This window comes from Triticum aestivum, chromosome 6A (assembly GCF_018294505.1).
Source record: "Triticum aestivum cultivar Chinese Spring chromosome 6A, IWGSC CS RefSeq v2.1, whole genome shotgun sequence".
Classification (NCBI taxonomy): Eukaryota; Viridiplantae; Streptophyta; class Magnoliopsida; order Poales; family Poaceae; genus Triticum; species Triticum aestivum.
The window spans coordinates 223814508-223830104 of NC_057809.1; positions in this window are offsets into that span (position 1 = coordinate 223814508).

Here is a 15597-nt window from a genome sequence, read left to right on the forward strand (position 1 = left end):
AAGGAATCTTCATAACCGCACGCTAAGCTTGCCTTCCATGCCAAGGAAAGTCCCATCCGGACACGGGGAAAGTCTTCCGTCTTGTATCTCCACGGCCCATTAGTCCGGCCCATATCACATAGCCCGGACGCCCGAGGAGCCCATAATCCTGGACTCCCTCAGTAGCCCATGAACTAGTCTTCGGCATTGCAAGGCGGGTTCCACCTCCGAACACTTCAAAGCAGTTGATCGTCAGTACCATATCCAGCTCTGTACAACAGTCATACCTCTGAATTACAAGGGCAGAATACATATAAGTTCTGTCTTCTGAAGATTTCACTGGTGAGACATTACGTCCGGCCATTTTATTATTTCAAACCGTTTTTCGACCTCCTGTTTCGTGTTTCGAGATGCAACCACCGACGACACGTCTTGTCAAAGCAGAGATCGTGCCCCCATATTATGGGATTCTCATCAATACGGGTTTGGGAAACCCAGCCATGCCATTTCGCACGACCACTTGGAAATAGGCGAGCTTTAAGGCTCGTGGGGGCGTATGATATTCACTGCCTTTATAAGGAGATAAGATTTCCCCTTTTTACCCCACGCCTTCCCCTTCCTCAGCCCATCCACCCTCAAGCTCCAGCGTCCAAGCTTCAATTCTCTTCGTTCCCAGAAAGTACTCCAGCCGTGTCCAGATCTGGAGCGTAGGGCAAGTGGATGGCTTCCTCCATCATGGAGAAAAACATCAAGGAACTCTGGGAAGCGGGGTGCCTGGCCAAGGAGATCGCCCACCGGCTTCTAGCCAAAAAGCAGATCATCCCCACTCCAAAGCCCGGGGATAGGGTAGTGTTTATCCCTCATTTTCTTCGTGGACTGGGGTTTCCCCTTCATCCTTTCGTCTGTGGCCTCATGTTCTACTACGGGCTAGATTTCCATGATCTAGCCCCAAATTCTTTCCTCAACATTTCGGCATTTATCGTCTTATGCGAGGCATTCCTCTGTATTTCCCCCCACTTTGGCATATGGCTCAAGGTTTTCAATGTGAAGCCGAAAGTGGTGGACGGCCAGCACGCAGATTGCGGTGGCGCTATGGTGAGCAAACTGCCCAACATCACTTGGCCCCAGGGCACCTTCGTGGAGACCGTGAAGGGATGGCAGCAGGGGTGGTTCTATGTCACACAGCCCCGTGACTCCACATGGGCTGCTCCTACGGAGTTTAAGTCCGGACCCCCAATGCGGCTGGCATCCTGGCTCAACAAGGGCCTGGACTGGGCATCGTCTGACAAGGTAACGGTGTTGCAGAAGCGAATCCAGAGCATGGTAGATAAAAATACCAGCCTCGCCAGCGTGATCCAGGTGATGCTCTTCCGCTGGATTCTCCCCTGTCAAACGCGTCAAGAGCCCATGTGGAAGTTCAACCCGGCCGGTCCCTGGACACTACAGCGGTTCTTCAGCATGAAGCACGAAGACATGTGGAAGCTGCTCTTCAAGACCCAGAAGTCATGGCCGGGGACAACCGAAGACCTCGGCTACGACAGCACCCACGCTGCGACCCACGTAAGGTCTTTGATAACCTTACTTTGTGACTCCAAGGAGCACACTAAAACCCTCCATTTACTTTTGCAGGGCTGGACGAAGAAAGCGGAACGGATTCACTGTCCAGCTCCACTGCCCAAGGACCCAGCTATTCCTCTATTGACGAGGATGTTGGTGTAACGCCCTCGATGCGGCTATATCTCCCATGTGTCGAAGCACGACTTAGAGCAATAACCGCATTGAAAGCAATGTCGCAAGTGAAGTAATCTTCACACAACCCATGTAATACATAAGGGAAAGAGATACATAGTTGGCTTACAATCGCCACTTCACACAATTACATGAAAAAACATTACATCAACCAAATACACTCATGGTCCGAGTACGGAACCAAAATAAAAGAAGAACCCCAAAAGCGACAAAGGGTCCCCGATCGACCCCAACTGGGCTCCACTACTGATCAACTAGAACGAAACAACATAAAGGACAAGATCTTCATAGAGCTCCTCCTGAGCTTGGTTGCGTCATCTGCACGGACTCATCGGCACCTGCAAACTGGTTTTGGAAGTATCTGTGAGCCACAGGGACTCAGCAATCTCACACCCTCGCGATCAAGACTATTTAAGCTTATGGGTAAGGTAAATGTATGAGGTGGAGCTGCAGCAAGCGACTAGCATGTATGGTGGCTAACATACGCAAAAGAGAGCGAGAAGAGAAGGCAAAGCACGATCGATAAACTATGATCAAGAAGTGATCCTAGAACAACCTACGTCAAACATAACTCCAACACCGTGTTCACTTCCCGGACTCCGCCAGAAAGAGACCATCACGGTAACACACGCAGTTGACTCATTTTAATTAAGTTAAGGTTCAAGTTATCTACAACCGGACATTAACAAATTCCCATCTGCCCATAACCATGGGCATGGCTTTTGAAAGTTCAAATCCCTGCAGGGGTGTCCCAACTTAGCCCATGACAAGCTCTGACGGTCAACGAAGGAATAGACCTCCTCCCGAGATGTTCCGATCAGACTCGGCATCCTGGTACAACAAGACATTTCGACAGGGTAAAACTAAACCAGCAACACCGCCCGAATGTGCCGACAAATCCCGATAGGAGCTGCACATATCTCGTTCTCAGGGCACACTCAGATGAGCGCTCCATACAACTAAAACCAAACCTCGAGTTTCCCCGAGGGGGCGCTGCACAGGACTCTAGTTTGGACCAACACTCAGAGGAGCACTGGCCCTGGGGGGGGTAAAATAACGATGACCATCAGGAGCGCGACTCCCAAGGGAAAAGAAAAGGCTAGGTGGCAAATGGTAAAACCAATGTTGGGCACTGCTGGAAGAGCTTTACTTAAGGCGAACTATCAAGGGGTTCCCATTATAGCCCAACCGCGTAAGGAACGCAAAATCCGAGAACATAACACCGATATGACGGAAACTAGGGCGGAAAGAGTGGAACAAAACACCAGGCATAAGGCTGAGCCTTCCACCCTTTACCAAGTATATAGATGCATTAATTAAATAAGATATATTTGAAGGAAATATGCCCTAGAGGCAATAATAAAGTTATTATTTATTTCCTTATAATCATGATAAATGTTTATTATTCATGCTAGAATTGTATTAACCGGAAACATAATACATATGTGAATACATAGACAAACAAAGTGTCACTAGTATGCCTCTACTTGACTAGCTCGTTAATCAAAGATGGTTATGTTTCCTAACCATGAACAATGAGTTGTTATTTGATTAACGGGATCACATCATTAAGAGAATGATCTAATTGACATGACCCATTCCATTAGCTTAGCACCCGATCGTTTAGTATGTTGCCATTGCTTTCTTCATGACTTATACATGTTCCTATAACTATGAGATTATGCAACTCCCGTTTACCGGAGGAACACTTTGGGTACTACCAAATGTCACAACGTAACTGGGTGATTATAAAGGAGTACTACAGGTGTCTCCAAAGGTACATGTTGGGTTGGCGTATTTCGAGATTAGTTTTTGTCACTCCGATTGTCGGAGAGGTATCTCTGGGCCCTCTCGGTAATACACATCACTTAAGCCTTGCAAGCATTGCAACTAAATGAGTTAGTTGCGGGATGATGTATTACAGAACGAGTAAAGAGACTTACCGGTAACGAGATTGAACTAGGTATTGGAATACCGACGATCGAATCTCGGGCAAGTAACATACCGATGACAAAGGGAACAACGTATGTTGTTATGCGGTCTGACCGATAAAGATCTTCGTAGAATATGTAGGAGCCAATATGGGCATCCAGGTCCCGCTATTGGTTATTGATCGGAGACGAGTCTCGGTCATGTCTACATTGTTCTCGAACCCGTAGGGTCCGCACGCTTAAGGTTACGATGACAGTTATATTATGAGTTTATGCATTTTGATGTACCGAAGGTTGTTCGGAGTCCCGGATGTGATCACGGACATGACGAGGATTCTCGAAATGGTCGAGACATAAAGATTGATATATTGGAAGCCTATATTTGGACATCGGAAGTGTTCCAGGTGAAATCGGGATTTTACCGGAGTACTGGGAGGTTACGGGAACCCCCCGGGAGCCATATGGGCCTTAATGGGCTTTAGTGGAAAGGAGAAAGGGGCATCCCAAGGTGGCCGCGCGCCTCCCCCTTCCCCTAGTCCTATTAGGACTAGGAGAGGTGGCCGCCCCCCCCCTCTCCCTCTTTCCCCCTCGGGGAATCCTAGTCCAACTAGGATTGGGGGGAGTCCTACTCCCGGGAGGAGTAGGACTCCTCCTGTGCCCTCCTCCTGGCCGGCGGCCCCCTTCCCCTTGGCTCCTTTATATACTGAGGCAGAGGCACCCCAGAAACACACAAGTTGATCCACGTGATCTATTCCTTAGCCGTGTGTGGTGCCCCCAGCCACCATAATCCTCGATAATACTGTAGCAGAGTTTAGGTGAAGCCCTGCTGTTGTGGTACATCAAGATCGTCACCACGCCGTCGTGCTGACGGAACTCTTCCCCGACACTTTGCTGGATCGGAGTCCGGGGATCGTCATCGAGCTGAACGTGTGCTCGAACTCGGAGGTGCCGTAGTTTCGGTGCTTGATCGGTCAGATCGTGAAGACGTATGACTACATCAACCAAACGCTTTCGTTGTGGATCTACTAGGTATGTAGATCACACTCTCCCCTCGTTGGTATGCATCACATGATCTTGCGTGTGCGTAGGAAATTTTTTGAAATTACTACGAAACCCAACAGTGGTATCAGAGCCTAGGTTATTTATGTTGATGTTATATGCACGAGTAGAACACAAGTGAGTTGTGGGCGATATAAGTCATACTGCCTACCAGTATGTCATACTTTGGTTCGGCGGCATTGTTGGACGATACGACCTGGACCAACATTACGCGTACGCTTACGCGAGGCCGGTTTCCCCGACGTGCTTTGCACATAGGTGGCTTGCGGGTGACTGTCTCTCCAACTTTATTTGAACCAAGTATGGCTACGCCCGGTCCTTGCGAAGGTTAAAACGGAGTCTATTTGACAAACTATCATTGTGGTTTTGATGCGTAGGTGAGATTGGTTCTTGCTTAAGCCCGTAGCAGCCACGTAAAACTTGCAACAACAAAGTAGAAGACGTCTAACTTGTTTTTGCAGGGCATGTTGTGATGTGATATGGTCAAGACATGATGCTGAATTTTATTGTATGAGATGATCATGTTTTGTAACCGAGTTATCAGCAACTGGCAGGAGCCTTATGGTTGTCGTTTTATTGTATGCAATGAAATCGCGATGTAATGCTTTACTTTATTACTAAGCGGTAGTGATAGTCGTGGAAGCACAAGCTTGGCGAGACGACAACGATACTACGATGGAGATCAAGGTGTCACGCCGGTGACGATGGTGATCACGACGGTGCTTCGGAGATGGAGATCACAAGCACAAGATGATGATGGCCATATCATATCACTTATATTGATTGCATGTGATGTTTATCCTTTTATGCATCTTATCTTGCTTTGATTGACGGTAGCATTATAAGATGATCTCTCACTAAATTATCAAGAAGTGTTCTCCCTGAGTATGCACCGTTGCGAAAGTTCTTCGTGCTGAGACACCACGTGATGATCGGGTGTGATAGGTTCTATGTTCAAATACAATGGGTGCAAAACAGTTGCACACGCGGAATACTCAGGTTATACTTGACGAGCCAAGCATATACAGATATGGCCTCGGAACACGGAGACCGAAAGGTCGAGCGTGAATCATATAGTAGATATGATCAACATAACGATGTTCACCATTGAAAACTACTCCATCTCACGTGATGATCGGTTATTTAGTTGATTTGGATCACGTAATCACTTAGAAGATTAGAGAGATGTCTATCTAAGTGGGAGTTCTTTAATTAATTTGATTAACTGAACTTAAATTTATCATGAAACTTAGTACCTGATTAGTATCTTGCTTGTTTATGTTTGATTGTAGATAGATGGCTCGTGCTGTTGTTCCGTTGAATTTTAATGCGTTCCTTGAGAAAGCAAAGTTGAAAGATGATGGTAGCAATTACACGGACTGGGTCCGTAACTTGAGGATTATCCTCATTGCTGCACAGAAGAATTACGTCCTGGAAGCACCACTGGGTGCCAGGCCTGCTGCAGGAGCAACGCCGGATGTTATGAACGTCTGGCAGAGCAAATCTGATGACTACTCGATAGTTCAGTGTGCCATGCTTTACGGCTTAGAATCGGGACTTCAACGACGTTTTGAACGTCATGGAGCATATGAGATGTTCCAGGAGTTGAAGTTAATATTTCAAGCAAATGCCCGGATTGAGAGATATGAAGTCTCCAATAAGTTATATAGCTGCAAGATGGAGGAGAACAGTTCTGTCAGTGAGCATATACTCAAAATGTCTGGGTATAATAATCACTTGATTCAATTGGGAGTTAATCTTCCAGATGATTGCGTCATTGACAGAATTCTTCAATCACTACCACCAAGCTACAAGAGCTTCGTGATGAACTATAATATGCAAGGGATGAACAAGACTATTCCCGAGCTCTTCACGATGCTGAAAGCTGCGGAGGTAGAAATCAAGAAGGAGCATCAAGTGTTGATGGTCAACAAGACCACTAGTTTCAAGAAAAAGGGCAAAGGGAAGAAGAAGGGGAACTTCAAAAAGAACGGCAAGCAAGTTGCTACTCAAGAGAAGAAACCCAAACCTGGACCTAAGCCTGAAACTGAGTGCTTCTATTGCAAGCAGACTGGTCACTGGAAGCGGAACTGCCCCAAGTATTTGGCGGATAAGAAGGATGGCAAGGTGAACAAAGGTATATGTGATATACATGTTATTGATGTGTACCTTACTAATGCTCGCAGTAGCACCTGGGTATTTGATACTGGTTCTGTTGCTAATATTTGCAACTCGAAACAGGGACTACGGATCAAGCGAAGATTGGTTAAGGACGAGGTGACGATGCGCGTGGGAAACGGTTCCAAAGTCGATGTGATCGCAGTCGGCACGCTACCTCTACATCTACCTTCAGGATTAGTATTAGACCTAAATAACTGTTATTTGGTGCTAGCGTTAAGCATGAACATTATATGGATCTTGTTTGATGCGAGACGGTTATTCATTTAAATCAGAGAATAATGGTTGTTCTATTTATATGAGTAATATCTTTTATGGTCATGCACACTTGAAGAGTGGTCTATTCTTGTTGAATCTCGATAGTAGTAACACACATATTCATAATGTTAAAGCCAAAAGATGCAGAGTTGATAATGAAAGTGCAACTTATTTGTGGCACTGCCGTTTAGGTCATATCGGTGTAAAGCGCATGAAGAAACTCCATTCTGATGGACTTTTGGAACCACTTGATTATTAATCACTTGGTACTTGCGAACGTGCCTCATGGGCAAGATGACCAAAACACCATTCTCCGGTACTATGGAGAGAGCAACAGATTTGTTGGAAATCATACATACAGATGTATGCGGTCCGATGAATATTGAGGCTCATGGCGGATATTGTTATTTTCTCACCTTCACATATGATTTAAGCAGATATGGGTATATCTACTTAATGAAACATAAGTCTGAAACATTTGAAAAGTTCAAGGAATTTCAGAGTGAAGTTGAAAATCATCGTAACAAGAAAATAAAGTTTCTACGATCTGATCGTGGAGGAGAATATTTGAGTTACGAGTTTGGTGTACATTTGATAAATTGTGGAATAGTTTCGCAACTCACGCCACCCGGAACACCTTAGCGTAATGGTGTGTCGGAACGTTGTAATCGTACTTTACTTGATATGGTGCGATCTATGATGTCTCTTACTGATTTACCGCTATTGTTTTGGGGATACGCTCTAGAGACGGCCGCATTCACGTTAAATAGGGCACCATCAAAATCCGTTGAGACGACGCCTTATGAACTGTGGTTTGGCAAGAAACCAAAGTTGTCGTTTCTGAAAGTTTGGGGCTGCGATGCTTATGTGAAAAAGCTTCAACCTGATAAGCTCGAACCCAAATCGGAGAAATGTGTCTTCATAGGATATCCAAAGGAAACTATCGGATACACCTTCTATCACAGATCCGAAGGCAAGACTTTTGTTGCTAAATTCGGAAACTTTCTGGAGAAGGAGTTTCTCTCGAAAGAAGTGAGTGGGAGGAAAGTAGAACTTGACGAGGTAACTGTACCTGCTCCCTTATTGGAAAGTAGTACATCACAGAAAACTGTTTCTATGACACCTACACCAGTTAGTGAGGAAGCTAATGATAATGATCATGAAACTTCAGAACAAGATACTACTGAACCTCGTAGATCAACCAGAGCAAGATCCGCACCAGAGTGGTACGGTAATCCCGTTCTGGAAGTCATGCTACTAGATCATGATGAACCTACGAACTATGAAGAAGCGATGGTGAGCCCAGATTCCGCAAAGTGGCTTGAAGCCATGAAATCTGAGATGGGATCCATGTATGAGAACAAAGTGTGGACTTTGGTTAACTTGCCCGATGATCGGCAAGCAATTGAGAATAAATGGATCTTCAAGAAGAAGACTGACTCTGACGGTAATATCACTGTCTACAAAGCTAGACTTGTCGCCAAAGGTTTTCGGCAAGTTCAAGGGATTGACTACGATGAGACCTTCTCACCCGTAGCGATGCTTAAGTCTGTCCGAATCATGTTAGCAATTGCCGCATTTTATGATTATGAAATTTGGCAGATGGATGTCAAAACTGCATTCCTGAATGGATTTCTAGAAGAAGAGTTGTATATGATGCAACCAGAAGGTTTTGTCGATCCAAAGGGAGCTAACAAAGTGTGCAAGCTCCAGCGATCCATTTATGGACTGGTGCAAGCCTCTCGGAATTGGAATAAACGTTTTGATAGTGTGATCAAAGCATTTGGTTTTATACAGACTTTTGGAGAAGCATGTATTTACAAGAAAGTGAGTGGGAGCTCTATAGCATTTCTGATATTATATGTGGATGACATATTATTAATTGGAAATAATATAGAATTTCTGGATAGCATAAAGGGATACTTGAATAAGAGTTTTTCAATGAAAGACCTCGGTGAAGCTGCTTACATATTAGGCATTAAGATCTATAGAGATAGATCAAGACGCTTAATTGGACTTTCACAAACAACATACCTTGACAAAATTTTGAAGAAGTTCAAAATGGATCAAGCAAAGAAAGGATTCTTGCCTGTGTTACAAGGTGTGAAATTGAGTAATACTCAATGCCCGACCACTCCAGAAGATAGAGAGAATATGAAAGATGTTCCCTATGCATCAGCAATAGGATCTATCATGTATGCAATGCTGTGTACCAGACCTGATGTGTGCCTTGCTATAAGTCTAGCAGGGAGGTACCAAAGTAATCCAGGAGTGGATCACTGGACAGCGATCAAGAACATCCTGAAATACCTGAAAAGGACTAAGGATATGCTTCTCGTATATGGAGGTGACAAAGAGCTCGTCGTAAATGGTTACGTTGATGCAAGCTTTGACACTGATCCGGACGATTCTAAATCGCAAACCGGATACGTGTTTACATTAAACGGTGGAGTTGTCAGTTGGTGCAGTTCTAAACAAAGCGTCGTCGCAGGATCTACATGTGAAGCGGAGTACATAGCTGCTTCGGAAGCAGCGAACGAAGGAGTCTGGATGAAGGAGTTCATATCCGATCTAGGTGTTATACCTAGTGCATCGGGTCCAATGAAAATCTTTTGTGACAATACTGGTGCAATTGCCTTGGCAAAGGAATCCAGATTTCACAAGAGAACCAAGCACATCAAGAGATGCTTCAATTCCATCCGGGATCTAGTCCAGGTGGGAGACATAGAGATTTGCAAGATACATACGGATCTGAATGTTGCAGACCCATTGACTAAGCCTCTTCCACGAGCAAAACATGATCAGCACCAAGGCTCCATGGGTGTTAGAATCATTATGGTGTAATCTAGATTATTGACTCTAGTGCAAGTGGGAGACTGAAGGAAATATGCCCTAGAGGCAATAATAAAGTTATTATTTATTTCCTTATAATCATGATAAATGTTTATTATTCATGCTAGAATTGTATTAACCGGAAACATAATACATATGTGAATACATAGACAAACAAAGTGTCACTAGTATGCCTCTACTTGACTAGCTCGTTAATCAAAGATGGTTATGTTTCCTAACCATGAACAATGAGTTGTTATTTGATTAATGGGATCACATCATTAAGAGAATGATCTGATTGACATGACCCATTCCATTAGCTTAGCACCCGATCGTTTAGTATGTTGCTATTGCTTTCTTCATGACTTATACATGTTCCTATAACTATGAGATTATGCAACTCCCGTTTATCGGAGGAACACTTTGGGTACTACCAAACGTCACAACGTAATCGGGTGATTATAAAGGAGTACTACAGGTGTCTCCAAAGGTACATGTTGGGTTGGCGTATTTTGAGATTAGGTTTTGTCACTCCGATTGTCGGAGAGGTATCTCTGGGCCCTCTCGGTAATACACATCACTTAAGCCTTGCAAGCATTGCAACTAAATGAGTTAGTTGCGGGATGATGTATTACAGAACGAGTAAAGAGACTTACCGGTAAAGAGATTGAACTAGGTATTGGAATACCGACGATCAAATCTCGGGCAAGTAACATACCGATGACAAAGGGAACAACGTATGTTGTTATGCGGTCTGACCGATAAAGATCTTCGTAGAATATGTAGGAGCCAATATGGGCATCTAGGTCCCGCTATTGGTTATTGACCGGAGACGAGTCTCGGTCATGTCTACATTGTTCTCGAACCCGTAGGGTCCGCACGCTTAAGGTTACGATGACAGTTATATTATGAGTTTATGCATTTTGATGTACCGAAGGTTGTTCGGAGTCCCGGATGTGATCACGGACATGACGAGGAGTCTCGAAATGGTCGAGAGATAAAGATTGATATATTAGAAGCCTATATTTGGACATCGGAAGTGTTCCGGGTGAAATCGGGATTTTACCGGAGTACCGGGAGGTTACCGGAACCCCCCGGGAGCCATATGGGCCTTAATGGGCTTTAGTGGAAAGGAGAAAGGGGCAGCCCAAGGTGGCCGTGCGCCTCCCCCTTCCCCTAGTCCTATTAGGACTAGGAGTTGTGGCCGGCCCCCCCCTCTCCATCTTTCCCCCTCGGGGAATCCTAGTCCAACTAGGATTGGGGGGAGTCCTACTCCCGGGAGGAGTAGGACTCCTCCTGCGCCCTCCTCCTGGCCGGCGGCCCCCTTCCCCTTGGCTCCTTTATATACTGAGGCAGAGGCACCCTAGAAACACACAAGTTGATCCACGTGATCTATTCCTTAGCCGTGTGCGGTGCCCCCAGCCACCATAATCCTCGATAATACTGTAGCGGAGTTTAGGCGAAGCCCTGCTGCAGTGGTACATCAAGATCGTCACCACGCCGTCGTGCTGACGGAACTCTTCCCCGACACTTTGCTGGATCGGAGTCCGGGGATCATCATCGAGATGAACGTGTGCTCGAACTTGGAGGTGCCGTAGTTTCGGTGCTTGATCGGTCAGATCGTGAAGACGTACGACTACATCAACCAAACGCTTCCGTTGTGGATCTACTAGGTATGTAGATCACAATCTCCCCTCGTCGCTATGCATCACATGATCTTGCGTGTGCATAGGAAATTTTTTGAAATTACTACGAAACCCAACAATATTGTGATATCCCAACAAGTAAACATGTTCCAAAAAGGAACAACATCACCATGTTCCAACAAGAAACAAAACTTCAATCTTCACCTGCAACTAACAACGCTATAAGAGGGGTTGAGCACAGCGGTAACATAGCCAAACAACGGTTTGCTAGGACAAGGTGGATTAGAGGCTTGGTTCAACAATATGGGAGGCATGATAAGCAATTGGTAGGTATCGCAGCATAGGCATAGCAAAAGAGCGAGCAACTAAGCAAGCAAAGATAGAAGTGATTTCGAGGGTATGGTCATCTTGCATGAGATCCCGCAAGGAAGAAGAACGAGTCCATGAGGAAGACAAAGGGACGTAGTCGAAGGTTCCTCACAAACACGATGTTATCGGAACCAACCCGAAGAAGCAAGACCGGAAAGAAGCACACAACATAGTAAACAACCACCACATAGACATGGCATGATGCACAACCAAGTATGATGCATGTCCGGTTTAATGAAGCATGGCATGGCAAAGCGCACAAACAATCCTACAAATTAAGTGGATCTCATTATGCAACGGAGTTGTGTATTGAAGAAAACACCACATGACTTATTTAGTTCTCTCTTGTTTATGTACCCAACAATATTAAATGTTGTTAACATGGCAAGAGGTGAAGCACAACAAAACTACCTAACTAGGCAAGTTTAAATGAGGCGGGAACAACAAAACAATAAGTCCGGAAACTCCTCATATGCATATATTAGGTTTGGTACTGTTCTGCCCTAAATCAAATTTTATAGTTGTTTAACATGCAAATAAAGCTCACCATGTTAAACTAGGCATTTTTCTACCCCATTTACATATAAAGTTTGTTACAAACTGAGCTACGGTTAAATAGTTATGAATTAAATCATTTTAGCATGGCATAGGAGCAAATTTAATCAAACAACATTTTAAACATTTCAAACATAGATGAAAGTTGGATATTATTACTCTACACAAAATTCTAAGCAACTTCCATATATTAAGTTTTTACATATGATGCATGGTTTGAGAGTTATAATATGCATGAAGTATAGGGTCCAATCTGTAAATATGCAGTGCACTGGAATAACACCTAAATTTCCAGGTCTGAAAAAAAACACAGCAGGCTGAAACTGGGCGGACTGGGCGCTCACCATGGGCCAAGCCCAGTTAGTGAAGGAGGTTGGCGGCGGCCTCATGGGCAGGCCGGTTTAGGCGCGCAGCTGGGCCTCACCATGGGCCTCGGCCCACTCGATGGAGGAGGGAGGACGGTAGGTCACGCAGCTGGGCCTTGCTGGAGACGCTGGGCCGACGTAGTGGAGCGGTCAACGCAGGCGCTGTGCTTGCTCCTGCTCGTCTCCTCGTATGGAGGCAGAGCAACGGCGACAGAGGGGCGCAGGAAGGCAGAGGTCACTGTCGCTGGTGGACTCTGGTGGGGCGGCGCGTTGACTTGGAGCCAGGGATGGGGCCGGGGTGCAGGGAGGCGCCGGATCTAGCCGAGAGTGACGAATGGAACAGGGTAGGTCGAAGCGGATAAGCGAGAAGAGAGCTCCGACTCGTTGCAGAAGAGGAAATTGACAGGTTCAGGGGGCGACGCCTTGCAGGTACGAGGGAGCACCAGGTCTAGGAGGGGGCTCGCGCCTGAGTCAACCCTGGCGAGCAGACGAGGTCCGACAACGACAGGAAGGTCGGGACCCGACAGATCCAAGGCCAGGACGACGACGTCGGATGGAGACGAGGCCGGAAATTGTTGAATCTTCGAACGATCATGGCTCCTGTGCGAAGAACACACGGTTGAGAGAGAGGTCAGAGAGAGATGGAGAGAAGAATAGGAGGAGGGACAAGAGAGGAGATGGGTGCGAAGCTCATCTGTTGGTAAACGGCGACGGCGGTGCTGACTGAAGAAGCTGTGTGAGGCCGAGCGCCATGGCGGTTCAGGAGGAGGCACTCCGTCACGACTCGTCGGATGGAGCTCAAAGCAGAAGAGGGGTTCGGGCAGAGAAGGTGGCTGGGGATCGAGATTTGGTGATGATCTTTTTGGTGGCGTGGAAAACATGGAAGGCGGTCGGAGGCTCTGGTTGGAGGGGGTGGATCGGGATGGATGGTGGTTGGCTCGGTGAGGAAGCCGAGGAGGAGACCAGGTGGGCTGGCGGCGGCGGGCGGAATGGATGGATGGGACAGCTCCCCTAAATTTTAGGGTTGGACCTAGTATATATATGGCAGGTGGAAATAGTTAGGGGCTATCGGATCCCTCAGATCGTAATCGGTCGGTCACGAATAAAATAGCTAGGGAGTCCAAAAAAGAAAACGGTGACGTTTTGTAGACCTTTGGAGATGATCTGGACACAACGGTAGCGACAGCCCGAGTCGGGTCCGGGACAGCTTTCGGGCGCGCGCGAGGAGGGTCGCGGGCTGACGAGAGAGGTTAGGTAGGGCCTGGCGGTCTACCTACACTATAACAAGACCGCACACCAACTCTCATCCCATTCCGAGAACATTTTCCGGCCACTTATAAAATAATATTTCGGACATGCCGCGGGCGCGTGCAAGTGTTTCTGGGCTCAGAACGGACAACGGACGGAACTGGGGGAACCCGGACGGATGCAGGTTTTGAAAACATGATGATGCAATGCACATGATGACATGATGAAATGCAACATGCAAGCAAATGACATGGCAACACCGGCGAACAACTGGAAGACACCTGGCACATCGGTCTCGGGGCGTTACAACACTCCACCACTACAAGAGGATCTCGTCCCGAGATCTAGAATGGCACCGGAGAAACAATGAAAGAGAAAGAGGAGAGGTAAAACTAAGTTGCTTCTTTGACAAACGAGTGAAACCAAAGAACCTTGAGAGGTTGAACAAATTCGAGAAAAGAATACAACGAAGGTGAACAAGGTCGAAAACACTCCGTTAGAAAAGATGGACAAAGAACATTGCGAAAAACTTGAGGTTGAAGGGAAGATATATATTGAACACACTCCGGTTAAGGAAGGGGATCAAGGAAGACCAAATTCGGGCAGCACTCCGGTTGAAAAGAGATGCAAGCCTTGATAAGGCGAAAAGAACTTGAACAAAGGGGCACAACTCTCCGGTTAAATGTATAAGCAAGAAAGGAACAAGGTCCTGGCAAGAACAAGAGGAAATGTTGATGATAGCACCATCACAATGCCTCCGGAACAAAAGAAAGAATGGAATGGGGTGAACGAAGGAAAACAAGATCTCGAGGTAGCACGCTTACAACAGAAGCTAGAACAGAATTGTTGAAAAACCGACAACGAAAAGAATAAGCTTGATAGTGTCTTATGGAATACATCTCGAATTATGAGGTGACAACCTGCCACTCACGGGAAAGAATTGGATTGATATGAACAAGGAGACGAGAAACTATATCACCGGGAGGATAAATGAAGAACTTGGGTCATTTATAAGCACCATAGATAGCAACAAACCTTAGGGAAGGCTTTAGGTGAAATATAACCCAAGGTAACCCCAATGACGAGATTGGTGTATTTAAATACCTCATCTTGATAACTTGTGAAACATGAAGCACGAAGGGAAATTATCAAGAATGACATAACACCACCTCAAAAGATATGCGTGAAAGAATTGCACTCCAGATAGCAAGATGAAGAAAACTTGAGCTCCTCAGAAAAGAATCTTGATGAACACTTCAAGAAAGAATATAAATCCTTGATGAACCATCATGTAGAACCTTCATGAGAACTCCGGTAAACAAAAGGTAACGAAAAGAAAGAGAAGTTGAGAACACAAGGTAAAACCTTGTAATGATTTAGATGAATCTCCATGATGAAATAATTGAGAGAACTTGGAACTCCGGGAAA